The sequence below is a fragment of the Protopterus annectens genome, chromosome 6.part0, assembly GCF_019279795.1.
Source record: "Protopterus annectens isolate FY-2018-M chromosome 6.part0, PAN1.0, whole genome shotgun sequence".
NCBI lineage: Eukaryota > Metazoa > Chordata > Ceratodontiformes > Protopteridae > Protopterus > Protopterus annectens.
In genome coordinates, this window is record NC_056737.1 from 1138508308 (window position 1) to 1138525308 (window position 17001).

Here is a 17001-nt window from a genome sequence, read left to right on the forward strand (position 1 = left end):
ATTACCGGGGAAGTCCACTGGGCCATAAAGTGCCCATTTTCAGTGGAGGCCCGGGGAGAAAAGCTCCAAGAACAGTATAATACAATATAGGTTACAGAATAAAGCTCCAAGAACAGTATAATACAATATAGGTTACAGAATGCAAATAAAGATTACAAAGAAAAAATACATACAATATAGTTTGTAAAAACAAGTAGGGTTAATACATTTGAGAGTTGCAGAGAACTTGATGGCAGATTATTTATTTATTTATTTATTTTTTTAATCAATATTTATATGCTTACAGTCACTTAAAGTCTGTTAGTTGTAGTTATTTTGAGAAATTAGAATAAGTATGAGAGTATAGTGGAGTAGGAGTAGGAGTGCTTAGTTAGGGGTCGCTATGGAATTTAAGTGGGGTGAAAGCAGGAGCATTTCCGTTTGAAGAATAGGTGAAGAAAAAGTTGAGTTTTGAAGGATTCAGTGTTGGGTATAGTCCTAAGTGAAGTAGGCAGAGAGTTCCATTTTTTACCTAGTGAGAAGGAGAGTAAAAGCTGGCCAGCTGGTTGTTTCGGTTTACTAATGGAGATTAGGTTTTGGTTTTCAGATCTCAGTGATCTGTTAGGGATGTATGGAGGAAGGATGTCCTTTAAGGCTGGGCATTTATTAGGGGAGAATATTAGTTTGTGAGCGATGGTTAGTTGTAGATAGTCTAGGTGATTAGGGAGTTCTAGCCAGTTCAGTGAATGAAGGCTGTGGCAGTGGTGACTTGATGTTTTGGATTTGGTGGCAAATTTAGAGATCTTATTATAGCAAGCTTCAAGCTTAGAGGTGTTGGTAGCAGACAAGTTGGTTAGGAGAGGGGCTCCATATAGAAGGGAAGGTAGGAGGAAGGATGTTGCCAGGGTATGCCTAGTGGAGTTTGAAATGAAGTGATTGTTCCTATATAGCATACCTAGCTTTTGGTGGGTTTTCTTTATGTTATGTTGTATATGAAGATCAAATTTGAGGTGTTCGTCTATGGTGATGCCAAGGAGTTTTGCAGAGGGGACCACTTCAATGGCAGTGTTAGTCTGACTGAGAACATTGAAAGTGTTTTTGTCCACAGAGGAAACTTTGGAGGGGAGAAAAATTAGTATTTTGGATTTATTGGAGTTGAGAGAAAGGTGGTTTTGGTGCATCCAGTTCTCTGTGGTGGTAAAGGCTAATTGGGTTTTGGTCTGGAGTTCAGGAAGGTTTGGGGCAGAGCAGACCAAGGTAGAGTCATCTGCGTATTGGATGACTGTGGTGTCAGGGATGAAGGTGTGAAGGTTGTTTATGAAGATGTTGAAAAGCATGGATCCCTGAGGAACACCAGTAGATGTAGGCAAAAAGGAAGAGAATGAGTTCTTCCATTTGACTGCTTGAGATCTGTCAGATAGGTAACTGGAGAACCAGGAAAGAGTGTTTGGGGAGAGTTTGAGATTAGCCAGATGATGAAGAAGGTGTGTGTGGGAGATGGTGTCAAAAGCTTCTGAAAGGTCTAGCAATATTGTGGATACAATGAGTCCAGAGTCTCGAGCTTGATTGATAGTTTCTAAGAAGGATAATAGTGCAGTTGTGGTACTGTGGCCGCTACGGAAGCCGTGCTGTGTGGGTGTAAGGAGGTGATTTTGAATGAGATAGGGAAAGAATTGGTGGTGGGTGCATTTTTCTAGAATTTTAGATATTGTAAAAGTAGGAATGTCATCAGATACAAGGAAATTAAGGAAGTAAACTGTTTTAAATAGGAAATCTTACATGACATCACTTCCTGGATTAGTGAAAACCACTCCCAAGTCTGAAACAGTCTTCTGGAATAGAAGTCTGAAACACTACAAATGTTTCTGCACAAAACAGTATAAATATCAAAATATAAAAATATATACAAATACATAATAAAAACTGATTGTGCAAATGTCAACACCCTAAACTATGTATTATAAACACAAGAATAAATATGTAAATATGTGTACATATAAAAATGCTTTTAAGATGCTTTTGAAAAATATATATGTATATAAAAACATATAAGTAAAATATGCATACAGTTAAAAATCCATTAGAAATAAATGAATACATTTCATGTACATACACATATAACAGGTATGAAGGCCAAAAAAAAAAAAAACATTTTTGTACCATATCCATATCTAAAGGGAATGTTTCACCTCTCAAGAGCCCTCATTTTAAGCAGATTGCTTATGGAAAGGCTGTCATTTAAGCCTGGCCAATAAGTGGCATCAAGTCATAATTGCCATAGCAACTCGGCTTTTTCGAGTAAATATGGCCAGGCTGCCCCCCTATTATGTCTTTTTTGGACTTCAAGTACTACATATTTGAACTGGTGATTGTTGTACTCACTAATGTGTCTAGCAAGTGCATTCACTTCACTAGCATCCCTTATATTCCTAAGGTGCTCGCTGATCCTATTTTTATGCTTATGTTCCATCTTAAAAAACATGGGCAAAAGGAACATAAAGCACAATAGACCAATCTTTCAGTTAAACAACTACACCACTTAGGTATTTTTATTTTTGTTCTATTAATTTCACATTCACTGACTTCCAAAATGAAAGGGCAAAATGTACATGCCCCGCACTTAATCATCTGACCCTTCCTATAGATTCCATCATTATTGCATTTGAAAATGTTCTTCAGGTTAGGGCCCTTCTTGAAAACACACACAGGTTTTTCTCCTAAGATTTAAAAAAATTATCTGTCACTACTCAACAAATTCTAGTTCTTACACAGAATATCTTTAATAGTGTATGCGTCATTTGAGAAGACAGTTGAAAAACTCGTGTGGTAATTAGTTACTTCAGACCCAGAGGAATGGTGCCCCCTATATATTTCCTGATTATTGACAATTATTTGGTCATTCACAACAGTGTCCGTGACTGTTTCAGTTATGTTCAACCCAGTCAAATAGGGATGGTCAGTATTAGGGGTGCCCAAAATTGGTGCAAAATACCCACATTATCTTTTCTCACTAACCTCCTTCATGATGTTGTTAATTAAATTGGGGGGATAACCTCTTCTCAAGAACATTTCCTTCAAGTTAAGGCATTCTCTGGTAAAAACTATCCAAGTTGTCACCATTCGTGCTGCATGCACGAATTGTCCCTTAATAACTGCACATTTCTGAGTGAATGGGTGGCAGCTGTCAAAATGCAGAAAACTATTGGAATAGGTTTCTTTTCTGATAATTTCAGCCACAAATCTCTGTTGTTCCAGATCTTTCTTTAACAGAACATCAAGATAGGAAATTTCACATGCATTAACACTATATGTGAACCTCAAAAAGGAGGTTGAGTTGTTAATATAGTTAATGAATTCAACAATTTGGTCTCTAGGGCCTTCCCATAAAATAAACATGTCATCCAAATACCTCATGTAAGTATGACAGAAATGGAGATATGCTGATTGTTTTAAAGTACGTTTTTCCCATTCCAACATGACAATATTGGCGTACAGCCCCCAACATGCTGAACCCATAGCAACCCCTTGTGTTTGTAAATAATACTGATTGTCGAACAAGATAAAGTTGCTTCTTAGCACCATATCCAAAATCTGTTCGTACATATTGATTTTGTCCTGGGGTATTCCCTTAGAAAACAAATAATCACAAAACCATTCCTCCCCGATGGAATGTGGGATGACAGAATATAAATCTACTACATCAATTGTAATAAATAAAAAGTCGGACCTAAAAAAAGTGTTATTGATTTTCCTTAAGAAGTCCCAGGAATCAATACATAAGTGGGGTTCATCCAAAAGTAACTTCTTCAGTTCAGTATGTGTATGTACATGAAATTTATTCATTTGTTCCTAATGGATTTTTAACTGTATGCATATTTTACTTATATGTTTTTATATACATATATATTTTTTCAAAAGCATCTTAAAAGCATTTTTATATATACACATATTTATTCTTGTGTTTATAATACATAGTTTAGGGTGTTGACATTTGCACAATCAGTTTTTATATGTATTTTTATATATTTTTATATTTTGATATTTATACTGTTTTGTGCTGAAACATTTATGTGTAGTGTTTCAGACTTCTGTTCCAGAAGACTGTTTCAGACTTGGGAGTGGTTTTTACTAATCCAAGAAGTGATGTCAAGTAAGATTTCCTATTTAAAACAGTTTACTTCCTTAATTTCCTTGTATCTGATGAAGTTCCTGCTTTTATTTTTGGAATGAAAGCACTTATACCTTCTTGTTTGTCTGAATAAAGAAAGCATCCTTGTACTGAATTGTACTGAACTGGACGTGTTGGCTTGATTTAAAGCACACATTGGAATATTTCAGGGCTCACTGGCTCTCACTATCTGCATACTGCTTGTGCAACGAGTTTCTTGGTGGTTTCTGCATTTTTTCGTTTTTTACTAGTATCACAGAGATTGTTACTTTCAGTATGTTATTTGGTACTTTTATAAAGCTGAATATAGATTATAATTAGAACTGCAGTGCAAGGATAAGTGGTTTGAGTTGAGTGCTGCTTGTTTTTCTTATACTCAACTTTGACTGGCATTCCAGTAATGTATTTAAAAAGTAATATATTTTTTCATGCATCACAACCTTTTTGTTTCCATCTAGATATCAAGTAAGCTGTCATGCAGCCAATGCATTGAAATATTTATTTTCCTCTACACTTAATTTTGTCTTGATTGGACTCTCATAATGACCGTTTGGCACCCAGGCCAGCGTATTTAATTAAAGTTCCAGTTTTTGTGGTTTTGAGCATAGCCCCTCCCCTTTCTAGTCAGCCACACCCCCTCCCTATTGGCCCCACCCATTCAGCTGTCTCCTGCAGCCCCTCTTTGATTTGAAGCCACCAGCCGCTACTGGTTGGTATAATACAAACAGGAGTTGCAATACCAAGTGAGAGAAAAGCACGCTTATGGTATATTTAGAGAGAAAGGCAGGGGAGAAAAATTGATAGAATTAAGGAAGTGTGTGAAGAAGGGAAAGTAATGAGATGTAAGGTATGAATAGGTATTTGTTCACATTTACGGATATAGTTTACCCTGGTGTTCAGCAAGAACACAGGCAGCTTTTGGCTAGAAAGTCTGTCAGAATGGTTTTGAAGGATGGGAGGGAGGGTATTAATGTGATGGCTAGAGATAAGGAGTTCCAAGCTTTATCAACATGGTATGAGTACAGACAATACTGAGCAGATTTGTTAGGTTTGTGGACAGGCAGGAGTTTTTGGTCACTGGAGCATAATGACCGACTAGTTGTGTAGAATGTTATTTAGTGCTAGACAAGCAGATGGATTCTGGTTAAGTTTATAGGTTGTAAGAAGATGTGTATATGTTAGTTGTTGGGGTAATTCTAATCAATTTAGGCTTTTTATTGCTATGCAGTGGTGGGTTCTGAAAGGGGTATTTGGTGCAAATTTAGCAACTTTGTTATAGGATCATTCATGTTTTGATTTTTGTGACTCCTGAAGGTTAGGAAGGATGGGAGTGCCATAAAGAAATGTGAGGATGAGATAAATAGTTGTAAGTGTAGCTTTAGTTGTGTCACTGAGAAAGTTTTTGGCTCTATAAAGCACCCCTAGTTTTTGCTGAGTTTTTCTTATGTAATTTTGTATATGCAGGTCAGTTTAAGATTATCATTCACTATCATCCCTAATAATTTGCTATGAGAAGTGACTTTAATGGTTATATTATCAAGAGAGATTACTTTAATTTTTTTTTGTTTATTATGTTTATTATGGGGAGGGAGGGATTTGGGGAAAAAGTAGTTTCCTTTTTTTTTTTTTTTTTTTTTTTTTTACATTTGAACACAAGTTGAGTTATGTTTCAGTTGCTGTTAAAATTTCCTGAGTATTTTTTTTGGAGGTGTGCCTCATTGCCAGGTATGCAAATGAGTATGAAATCCCATGTGTACTGTAGTAGGGAGGCCTGTTGTGCACATGTGTGGAGGGTATTGGTGAGAATGTTAAAGAGGAGGGGAACAAGGATAGAGCCCTGTGGTATACTGGTGGTGACTGGGAGGTATGCAGACAGGGTGGAGTACCATTTTACTGATAGGTAGCTTTTGAACCATAGAAGGGTGGGCTGAGAGAGACCTAATGAGGACATTTGAAGTAGAAGTTTGCTGTGACAAACTCTGGAAGGCAAGTCTAGAAATAAGGAGGAAACTAGTTTGCTGTTATCTTATGTTTTATTGACAGTATCTATATAGGTCAGAAGTGCAGTGTTAGGACTATGGGAAGGATAGAAGCCATGTTGTGTGGGGGATAGGAGGTTTTCTAGAAGGAGGTAGTTTACCAATTGTTTTTGAATGCATTTTATACATATTTTGAAGAGGGGGGATAAGATTGCTATAGATTTAAAGTTAGTAAGGTCTGTTATGTGACTTTTTCCAGAGAAATGAAATGTGGGGTTCCTCGATTGACCTGTTTATAAGGATTGAAACAGAATAGGCAATACGTTTGGCTGCTATTTTAAGGTATTCACTTGGAAGGTCATCAACTGATGTAGAACATGGTTTGAGTTTGTTTAAGAGTAGTTTTATATAGGATATGGGTGCAGGTTTGAAGGTGAAAGTGGATGTGATGATATATATGGCTGTTGGGCAGGGTTAGGATTAGATTTTGGGGAATCCTAGGTTAGAGATGTTATACTACATATGAAATAAGAGCTGAATTGTATTGCAGTTTTGAGCGATGAGTTATTGGGAGAGGGGTTAGTGATGAATTTATGGCCAGGATGCAAGATTTCTTTAATGGCTGTACAGAATTTTTTTTACAGTTGTGTTTACTGTTATTCTGAAAGTTATTATAGTATATTTTTTATCTTCAATAATTTGCTTTTTAGTATGATTGTGAAGCATTCTGATATTGTCAAGATATTGTGGTGTTTTATATTTTTTCCATTCTTTCCTTGCTTTTTCTCTATCCTGTATTAGCATTCTACTTTTTTTGGATAACAAAATTGTATTATTTATTTTTACTCTTTCCCTTCTAGGAAGTGCAAGACAATTTAGGCTATTTAGGAAAGTCGTAATGAATTAATTTACAGTATCATCTAAGTGGAGGATTTTTAGGAAGTTCCAGTTAATGTATGATAGATTAGTAATGACCATTTCTGGGTTAAATTTGAAAAGGTTGCGTGTTGTTTTATAAACATACGTTTTAAGTGGATGTGTGAGATGTCTGGTTATATAGATTGGGAGATGATCACTTAGGCAGTCAGACATTGTACCTGAGGTGGAGTAGTTGCTACGGTCTGATATGAGGATTCAGTCTAATAGGGAATTTGATGTCCTCTTATAATGTGTGGGGCTATTAATTAGTTGTGTGAAACCAAATAAGTTCATACCAGATGCAAGGGGGTTAGAGTTTATGTCCAATCAAATGATATTCACATCATCTTGTGGAATTGTTATAGATATCCAGTGTAGGATATCTTCCAGTATAGCTGTATTTTCACCAGGAGGGATGTAAAGAACAGCAATACATATTTGTTTATAATTGTTTAATTTCAGGAAAGAAATAAGAAGTTCTGCTGAACTGAATTTTGGTATTGGTTTGTTGCAAGGAGAAATGTGGTTGTTATTGTTGTTAGGAAATATTACGACAATACCACCACCTTTCCTCTTTATACAGTCATTACAGATGATATTATCGCCAGGAGGTATAATTTTGGAGTAGTTTATGCTGGGTTTAAGCCACGTTACAGAAAGAATATCAGTCTTATGTTGGCTATTCCAGGCATGTAGTTCAGCAGTTTTATTTCTTATTCTTCTAACATTTCTGGAAGCAAAAGTTAGATTACTGGAATTGGAGGGTGACGGTTGTAGGATTAGATTAGTGTGTGAAAGAGAATTGTCTTGATGTTCACTGTGATACGTGGGGCCAGGATTAGGGTGGATGTCTCCTCCTAGAAGGATTTTAGTATATTGGAAAATTACTGATACTTGTTTTTTGGGGAGAATTTTTCTACTTAATTTTATTTTATTTTGAACTGAAATGGAGTTAATCAGTCTATATTTGAAGTAAAGGTGTTGGGCATCATTAAATAATTTGGTGTGATCTGTGGATAGTGTGGGGAGGAAAAATAATAACATGGTTGGGACAGAGTTGGAGATATGTTTTTTAAATAAGAGACATCTTTATTAAATTATTGCACATGACATAGGCAATCTTACATTTATATAAATAACATCAAAACATCCTGACACAATTGTAGTTGCAAAAATTATACATTATAAACCATGTTCACACAACTGTAGTTGCAAACATTATACATCACTTATAATCTACTATATCATTGTCAGTCAAACATTACATAGCTCATTCAAATCCTGCCTTATTTAAAATCTTTTTCCTCCTCTGTGTGTATTGTTCCCACAATTCCCATTTTTCCCCATGTAATTTGTTCCTACCCTTTTCTAGAGTTACCAGTTTCAGTTGGTTTATCTCTGTTACTATATTCACTACTTCTAGTAAAGTTGAGGAACAAAATCAGGATGGTATAGCCCCTGGTTTAAGGGACTAAGGAATCCTGACTAACTTCATTTAAGCAAGCTTAAGAAAAACTCGAGCTTTCTCAGTATGTAAGTGACCTTCACTATAAAATAAACCCAGCGTTATCAATATAAAATCATTTTCAATTATCCTCCTAATCAACCTTATAATTTTATCAGGGAATGCAAATGCTTCCATTGCCCTGCTCATAAAGTCCCAGCTTTCTCTGTCAAATTATTTCTCTGTGTCAAGGCCTGCCAATAACAGTGGTATTTTCTTACATTCTGCTTCTCTCTGTATCATCATTGTTCTGTTAATGTTGTCAAAGTTTGCCTCCCCTCCACCAAACCATATTGATCCATATCTATTAATTTTTGGCATCACTTTTGTCATTCTATTAGCCATTATAGACAAACATTATAATCATGGTTTAGTCATATAGAGTAAATTCTTGGTAACAGTACTGGTTCAGGTATCTATTGCTAGTTAGTTGGTGAGTCTGAGAGACAGGTATGATGAGTTTAGATGGTTTCTAGGACTGCTGAATTATGGGGTGCAAGTAATTTACAATCACAGTATTTAAGGTTGAGTTTTGTAGAGCTGACTACTTCCCTGTCCTTTTTAACAGGAAAACATTTTAGTAAGCTTCTAGAATTCTGTCGCTTAACTGTAAACAATTATCTCAGGGTAGTGATGAATAGTGCAGCTTAGAGCATAATAGTGATACCTGAGAAAGACTGTTTTGAAGTACTCTTAATAGGAGAATTAAACTAGGTGCCCAGTTGCTACTATCTTGTGTGAGATACATGCAAATGATATGTGAGAAAGCTGTAGTGATACTACTAGGCTAGTACAGTATGCAGATAATTCAACCTTAGTATATTCTGCATCTTTGCCAAATAAATTTCAGTACAGTTTTTATTTCATTCTGTTAAAGCATAAGTCTTCTGGTGTGTTCCTGAGATCACCCCAGCACTACTGGGCTACAACTCGTACCCATACCTCTCAACCTGGAAACATCAAAAATCTGGACAAGGCTCATGAAAAATAGATACAAATCTGTATGCTGATTAACATAAAATTTGCATACATAATTACGTAACCCTGCCCACTACAATGGCATTGTGGGATACCCACTTTCAAATGCAAATTGAAGAAAAAACAACCAAAATATGCCACCAGAGTCCCCCTGCAGCCATTCCAATGTCCCATTACCTGGCTTAGGCTATTTTGCCCCATTGGCTATGTTGCCCCATTAACTACAAACACTAATGTGCATACTGCTTTACTTCTACAATGATTTGGATTTTATTTTTACATTTTATAGCACACTGCACAAACACTAATAGACATCTGCTAAACAAAGCAATATTGTCTCACAATGAAAATAGACTTGGCTGCATTAAAATTTTTCTGCACTTGAAACTCACATTCATTGAATGAAACAAAATGCATAACCAATGACAAAACTGCCCAATTGAGGACATTTCCATCATATATCTACTTCCACACACACGCACAAACAATATATATATATATATATATATATATATATATATATATATATATATAAAATAAATTGTATCACAAAAGCTTTTATTCTAGCAATTTTCTAAGATTATAAGCTCAGTATTTGAAGTCTGAAATTCAAATGCCTGTCATTATTTAGTGAATTCAATCCTTCAGTGATTTGCCACAAAAATACAAAAAAACACAACAAAAATATGAGGCATAGACACTACTTGCATAAATATACCTTCACACACTGCTTGCATAAATATACCTTCACAGTCTGCAACATCATCCTAGTCACTAGTCACACCAAAACGGTGACTGTTAATATGTATGATAGCAAAACCAGAGGAGAGAATTCTGGAGGTTTGCAGGAGGGAAGATTGATGGAGCAAGTGAACAGACAGGAGAAATAGATACAAGAAGCCTGTGAACTAAAGCAGTTAGAGATATAGGTGGCCTAAGGTTGGAGTGGAATATGAAGGAGAACTTGGAAGTGGGGGAGAAGGATAGAGTATGGAGGATGGAGCAAGGAGTAGAAGGAAAGTAGTGCAGTTGGCAGAGTTCCGTTATGATCAGGACACTTGCTTAGTTGTTAATAACTGGTACAGAGTAACTTAGGGTGAACATACAGGTTGGAGAGGTTAACTGTTGCTGGGAAGGCTGTTTTGGTCAGGTGATATCAGATGTAAAGGTGCTTGAATAGAATGCTAGAGCACTTGAATTACAGTTAGTTTTGCCAGGTTTTGAACCTAAAAGAAAAAAATATGGAAAAGAGAGAGATAAGAGTATGCAGGAGGAGCAGGTTATAGTTGCTGAAGAAAGGCAGAAAGGAATGAGTGGAGAAAAGGAAGTTGGAAACAACAGGTATGTGGAGATTAGGTAGTGCTATGGGTTATAAAGGCTACAGCAAAGGCAGGTAGTGAAGCAAGTGGAGATGAGGAAGGAGAGTTGCAGATTTAGAGGAGGAAGGCCCTGAGGACTGTTAGTAAGATGAGAGGAAGGTATAAGGGCTAAAGAGCAGAAAATCCAGCTAGACCGAAGATGGGCACACAGTATTTAAAACAGTGCAAACAAGTACAAAAAAATCAAACACTGATACCATTAAAAACATGGTTAAAACAACAACTTGTATATATTAGGAATTGTATAGACAGTGCTAGTGAGATAATACAGTCCTAGAGAGCAGTAAACTAATCAAATGCCCACAAGTTATCCCAACACGTCAGTTTTATAAGGTATAGTAGCAGAATGCTACAAGGTTACTAACCCCTCAGATGTTTCACAAGGAGTTTTGATGAAACTGTAAACTGGGGACAAAGCAGCTGGGAGAGAGCTAGGTGTAGCCGCTATCTACCGGGGAGGGTAGCAATAAGCGTTATTAAGTGTATGTTAGTAAATACAAGCTATAGACCTGCAGAGACACACACACACACACACACACACACACACACACACACACACACACACACACACACACACACACACACACACACACTTTAAGTGTATCCTCAAATCCCAAAGCTGTTTTGTTTCTCACCACCTCCTCTGAAGTGTAGACTGCTCTTTCAGAGAAGTGCTTGTTCACTGCTTTATGTCCCCTTTACCGTGCCCTTATAATCACACCCTTAAGCTCTATTAGGGTACCTTATCAGCCGTGTTCATTCTGACTTTAAATCCAGTACCTTATCTGCAAAAGCATTAAATCCATGGCTTACAAGGCAGTCGTCCTCCCAGTACAGAAATCCTGGTGGCTTACAAGGCAGTCGTCCTCTCAGACAGAAATCCTGCTTTAAGTAAGTTGTCCGCAGCTTATTCAAACAGACGTTCTAAAGCAGTCGTCCTCTCAGACAGAAATCCTGCTTTAAGTAAGTTGTCCATGGTTAATATCAATCCTGCACTGATATTTAAACAGACGCGTGTCGCATGGCAATTACAGCAAACAGAAATCCTGTGCCTTGACTCCTAGTATTCAAACAGACGTGTGGCTTAATGCTGATGGAGCTGACGTCATTGCGCACGTGATGACGTCAGGTCTGAAAGTGTGAAATCTAAAAGAATAGATTTAAAAAATTGGAAATAAAGGGGTGCCATTCGGGAATCGTGGCACCCCATTATGGGACCCCAAAACTCAGTAAAAACTGAGTAATCTGGGACGGTTGGGAGGTCTGCTCATACCACATGTTTCAGCCACAGAACACGGACCAAAACACAAAAGGAGGGGGTGTATCCATATTCATCAAGGATACCTACACCTCCAGATTAGTGGCACAGCATGATACCTCTGAGATCATCCATGTGCAACTAACATCGGGCAAATCTGCAATGCAAATTGTGTCCTGCTACAGATCACTCTCCATGACCCAGGACCACCAATCCACCTTTCTGGAGACACTGGAAAACATGAAGGTCCTACCGAACACCCTGATATTGGGCGATTTCAATTACCCTACCATTAACTGGGAAAACTACTCCAGTACAAACTCCCAGGCCCAGCACTTCCTGGAATTCATCAACTCAAATGCCCTGGATCAGCTGGTAAACTCCCCTACCAGAGGTGAAAACATATTGGACCTGGTCATCACAAACCTGGGCGACAGGTGTTCCATACCGGAGGTCAACCCGTCACTGGTTAGATCAGACCATAAACTAATCACTCTGGATGTCCACACCCCACTACCACCCCCAACTAAGGAAACCACAGTAAAAAACTTTTCTAAAGCAAACTTCACCTTACTTAAGACAGAGCCGGTAAGTTTCACAGCCCCCACTCTAAAGGATAACGCTGCCCAAGATGCAGAAACCTTTACAAATGCACTCTATGAGCACCTACAAGGATGCATGGATAGTGCCATCCCTAGCAAAACCAAGACTCACTCCTCTAAGAGAAGGAAACCAGTCTGATGGACCCCTGCCATAAACAGGCTATACAATAGAAGGAGGAAACTAGTTCAGAAAAAAAGCAAATCCCAAAAAGGAAAGACATCCCTGATCAGTATCAGTAAGAAACTAAGGTTCCTCATAAAATCATCCAAAGCTAACTTTGAAAGAAAAATAGCCAAGGATTCGAAAGATAACCAAAAAGCCTTCTTTAGCTATGTTAAGAATCTAAGTGGCAACTCACAGATATGCACTGAACTAGTGCAAAATAGCACAAAATATACTGAACCTACTGATATTGCCAGCATCCTGGCAGATAGATTCAGTGCAAACTTCACCCCCCTCTCACCCCCAAAATGGCCCACAATACCGGAAAAGTGTAGTGTCCCAGAAATCACAGATGCACAGGTGGAAATAGCCCTTTCAAAAGCCAAAAACACAGCGTCAATGGGGTCAAGATGGTGTCCCAGGCAGCGTCTTGCATGAACTACAGAATGAACTAACCCCCACCTAAACACACTGTTCAACCTAAGCCTCTCCGCAGGCTATGTGCCCATAGAATGGCGCACATCAATGGTTATTCCACTCCACAAATAAGGGGCCACAACTGACCCTGGTAACTCTCACCCCATAAGCCTGACTAGCCTGGTTTGCAAGGCTATGGAGCGCATCATCATGGAACTCATTAACAAAGACATTGGGAACTTCCAAACACTTGACCCGACCCAGTTCAGCTTTGTTCCAGGCAGATTATGGCTACTAAACCTGGTTGACTTCCTCGAGACAGTCACCAAGGCCAAGACGAGGGAAAGGTTGTTCACACAGCCTACCTTGACCTCGCCAAGGCTTTTGACACCATTCCCCATTTGGGTATTACAGAAAAACTCACCAGCCTGAACATAAACCCCTACGTCACGAAATGGGTTACCAACTAGCTTACAGACAAAACACACACGGTAAGAATAGCGGGCTCCAGGTCTGACTCTAAACCAGTCACAAGTGGTGTCCCACAAGGCTCAGTCCTGGGACCCCTACTGTTCGGCATATACTTCTCAGAAGTACAGGTAAACACAGGAGGACTATGGCTAACTAAGTTCACAGATGGCTGCAAACTGGGAGACATAACTGACTCTCTGGCTGACACGGACATCCTCCAAAAGGGCCTTACTGAGACGGACACCTGGTGTCAAAGTCATGGCCTCAAGCTAAATGCCAAAAAATGCATAGTCATCCCGTTTGGGAAAATCAAAACACCCACGAATTACCACATAGGTGGCAGCCCCCTTAATACAGAAGAGGTAATAAGAGATCTGGGGACCCAGGTAGATAGTAATCTTTCCTTTGACAATCATATTGCCAAAGTAGTTAGGAAATCCTTCTGTGGCCCATCTAATTACTAAAGGGTTTGCATCTAGAAATAAAGAGGTTATAGTGCCCCTCTACTTGTCACTCATCAGACCCATCATAGAGTACAATGCCCCATTTGGGATGTACCTCACAAGACACTTCCAACAGCTGGAGAGACCACAAAAGTACCTCCCAAGAGGATTACTGGCCTCAAACATATGTCCTACGCAGTCTGACTGAAAAAACTCTGGCTGTACTCAGTGGCATATCGCTTATTCAGAGGTGATCTCTGCCTGACTTACAAAGCCATGTCCAACTCAGAATTGATGGGCATGCTCCACCTAAAGAAATCCAAGTCACTGCGAGCCACGCACTCTAGGGAGCTAAACCTCGCCACAACAATAAATAGAACATGCTGGAGGGATAGATTCCTTTCACAGAGACTCCCCCATGGTTTGGAACAAAATTCCAAACTACATTAGGCAGAGCCCGTCACTAACACTCTTCAAGAGAAACCTCGATGAGTGGATGGGTAACAGAAAATACACCCCTGGGATCACTTCATTGCCTCTGCTAAAATTAAATTAATCAATGGGGTGGCGAAAGCTGACACACTCTGGCTAAGCTTATAAATGCCCTCAGGCAGATAGCCTAGCACCTACCTATGAACCTATGAAAATTTGAGCCTTTGTTACTTATAACTAAAGAAATTAAACCCAGAATTGACTGTCTTTCTGCATCATGTTCTGAAATAATATTGTCACTGCAGCTACATATCTAATCAAAATGAAGATGTCCCACACATCCAAAACCTTTATGACCAACTTCATGGACTCTCTGCTTCCAGGATGTATTTTTTCTCCCCAGCCGTCTGTATGCTACACGTCTAATCACAAATCTGTATGATCCACTATCTCAGGACGGAACAGTACTGTAACAGAATAAAACACAAATGGAAGGCCCAAGGAAACAAACTGCTGCAGATAAAATCCAGAAGAACTTTAATCCAGAAACTTTTTGAAATAAATACTTGTTTAAAACTAGGATAGATAAGCACTTTTGTTCACAAAATACATGAACTTAATCAGAGAAACATTGCTGGAAGTACACATGCTTTTTAAAGCTTTTATGTTCAATCACATGACCGCCAACTCCCCAGGAAATGAAACATCATCTTAAAGGAACCACTACAAAGAATTTCACAGTGTGTAACACTGAGTCAATTCTATTGACAAAATTTGCAAACAAGGAATATATATATATATATATATATATATATATATATATATATATATATATATATATATATATATATATATATATATATATATATATAGAACAAAATGCATTCCCCATAAAATCAGAAAAATGAAGAAAAAAGTATATAAAATATAAATCCTGCTTTTAACTTAAGCAAACATGGTATTGAAACATGTTAATTGAGTCCAGGCCGAATACTGGCATTCAAACACAACTATAACAGAATAGCTAGGTTTCCCTCTGGCTTACTCCTCCAGAATGCACCACTGTTTTGCCTCCATGTCCTAAACTTGCTTGAATTCAAGCAACATCTAGATATGGTATAACTTAATCCAGTTAATAAACTGCAGAACTGCCCCAATGCCCTTCTCCTCCATTATTCCTGAAATTATGTTCCTCTACCTGCAGTCTAAATTTCTTTCCTTCTAATTCTCTTCAGACTACATTTGTCTTTGTTTAAAAGAACCCTCTTTCTAGTGGCCACAGGCAGGTTAATGGAAAGTACAGTTGTATAAAATATTACCATAACAGTAGATGTCTTTCTCTTCACTGTTGCAGTATTCTATATAGAAGGGATCTGCCTCCAGGGCAGCCAGATGCTCAGCCAGTATGCTGCAAAAGCCCAAAAGATCTTGTGTGCACCACGTCACATTTATTTTCCTTGCACAGAATGTAGGGCATAAAAGTGTTGTACAGAAGCAACTACCCAGAACCAATTCGCCCCAGAAGAGAACAGTCTCAATAGGAGAAAGGAGTCAATCTACATCCATAAGGAAAAAATGCAAAACAAACAGGAGAGGGTTGGAGGGAAGGAGCGAATACTGCAATAGTGAAGAGAAGGACATGTACTGTTATGGTATGATTTTACACAACTGTACTATGTCCTTCTATATCAATGTTGCAGTATTCTACATAGAAGGAAGAGTAATAAAGCTCAAGAAACAGAATGGGAGGTGGAAGGCTGAGAAGAGCCCTCAAGAAACCCACACAAAATGGTTTCAGCAAAACCTGCTCTGGCCATAGAAACCATATACAACTTATAATGCTTAGTAAAGGTATGAATGGAAGACCGAGTAGCAACTTCAGAGATGGAATTGGTGTCCAATCCTTTGAAGAATGCACCAGAAGAGGCAGAAGCCCTAATGGAATGAGCTCTAACAGAAGTAAACAGAGATTTACCATGAAAAGAATAACAAAAGGACATGGCCTTAGATATTCAGGAGGAGATGGTTGCTTAGAAACAGCCATACCCAAAGACCTGGGATGAAAGGAAACAAAAAGCTGATCAGACTTACTCATAGTCCTAGTTTTATCCAAATAGTACCTGAGCTGTCTATGCAAATCCAAAGTGTGGAGGCCCCTCTCACTAGCAGACTGATGAGAAGGGAAAAAGGAAGGGAGCTGTACCAACTGATTCAAGGACAACTCATTTACTACACTGGGCATAAAAGAAGGAATAGTATGAAGGACACCCTGTTCCTGTGAAAAACCAGAAAATGAGGAATGGCCATAAG